Source organism: Urocitellus parryii, chromosome 1, assembly GCF_045843805.1.
Source record: "Urocitellus parryii isolate mUroPar1 chromosome 1, mUroPar1.hap1, whole genome shotgun sequence".
In the NCBI taxonomy this organism is placed as follows: Eukaryota; Metazoa; Chordata; class Mammalia; order Rodentia; family Sciuridae; genus Urocitellus; species Urocitellus parryii.
In genome coordinates, this window is record NC_135531.1 from 98,774,604 (window position 1) to 98,776,680 (window position 2,077).

Genomic DNA, 2,077 nt, shown 5'->3' on the forward strand with positions numbered 1-2,077 from the left:
AAATATAGTAGAAGGCAAGAAATAATTAAAATCAGAGCTGATATCAATGAAATTGAAACCAAAAAACCATTGAAAAAATTGATAAAACTAAAAGTTGGTTCTTCGAAAAAAAAAATAAGATTGACAGACTCTTAGCCATGCTAACGAAGAGAAGAAGAGAGAGAACTCAAATTACTAACATATGGGATGAAAAAGGCAATATCACAAAGGACACTACAGAAATACAGAAGATAATTAGAAATTATTTTGAAACCCTATATTCCAATAAAATAGAAGATAGTGAAGATATCGATAAATTTATTAAGTCATATGATTTGCCCACATTGACTCAGGAAGATACACACAATTTAAAAAGACCAATAACAAAGGAGGAAATAGAAGAAGCCATCAAAAGACTACCAACCAAGAAAAGCCCGGGACGGGATGGATATACAGCAGAGTTTTACAAAACCTTCAAAGAAGAATTAATACCAATACTTTTCAAGTTATTTCAAGAAATAGAAAAAGAAGGAGCTCTTCCAAATTCATTCTACAAGGCCAACATCACCCTGATCCTGAAACCAGACAAAGACTCTTCAAAGAAAGAAAACTACAGACCAATATCTCTAATGAACTTAGATACAAAAATCCTCAATAAAATCCTGGCGAATCGAATACAAAAGCATATCAAAAAAATTGTGCACCATGATCAAGTAGGATTCATCCCTGGAATGCAAGGCTGGTTCAATATAAAGAAATCAATAAATGTTATTCACCGCATCAATAGACTTAAGGATAAGAACCACATGATCATCTCAATAGATGCAGAAAAAGCATTAGACAAAGTACAACATCACTTTATGTTCAAAACACTAGAAAAACTAGGGATAACAGGAACTTTCCTCAACATTGTAAAAGCTATCTATGCTAAGCCTCAGGCTAGCATCATTCTGAATGGAGAAAAACTGAAGGCATTCCCTCTAAAATCTGGAGCAAGACAGGGATGCCCTCTCTCACTACTTCTATTCAATTTAGTTCTCCAAATACTAGCCAGAGCAATAAGACAGACAAAAGAAATTAAAGGCATAAAAATAGGAAAAGAAGAACTTAAATTATCACTATTTGCGGATGATATGATCCTATATCTAACAGACCCCAAAGGGTCTACAAAGAAACTATTAGAGCTAATAAATGAATTCAGCCAAATGGCAGGATATAAAATCAACACGCATAAATCAAAGGCATTCCTGTATATCAGTGACAAATCCACTGAAATGGAAATGAGGACAACGACCCCATTCACAATATCCTCAAAAAAAAAATGAAATACTTGGGAATCAACCTAACAAAAGAGGTGAAGGACCTATACAATGAAAACTACAGAACCCTAAAGAGAGAAATAGAAGAAGACATTAGAAGATAGAAAAATATACCCTGTTAATGGATAGGAAGAACTAACATCATTAAAATGGAGATATTACCCAAAGTTCTCTATAGGTTTAATGCAATGCCAATCAAAATCCCAACAGCATTTCTTGTAGAAATATAAAAAGCAATCATGAAATTCATCTGGAAAAACAAAAGTCCCAGAATAGCAAAAGCAATTCTAAGCAGGAAGTGTGAATCAGGCGATATAGCTATACCAGATTTCAAACTATACTACAGAGCAATAGTAACAAAAACAGCATGGTACTGGTACCAAAACAGGCGGGTGGACCAATGGTACAGAATAGAGGACACAGAGACCAATCGACAAAATTACAACTTTCTTATATTTGATAAAGGGGCTAAAAGCATCCAATGGAGGAAGGATAGCATCTTCAACAAATGGTGCTGGGAAAACTGGAAATCCATATGCAACAAAATGAAACTGAATCCCTTTCTCTCACCATGCACAAAAGTTAACTCAAAATGGATCAAAGAGCTTGATATCAAATCAGAGACTCTGTGCCTGATAGAAGAAAAAGTTGGCTCCGATCTACATATTGTGGGGTCAGGCTCCAAATTCCTTAATAGGACACCCATAGCACAAGAGTTAATAACTAGAATCAACAAATGGGACTTACTCAAACTAAAAAGTTTTTTCTCAGCAAGAGAA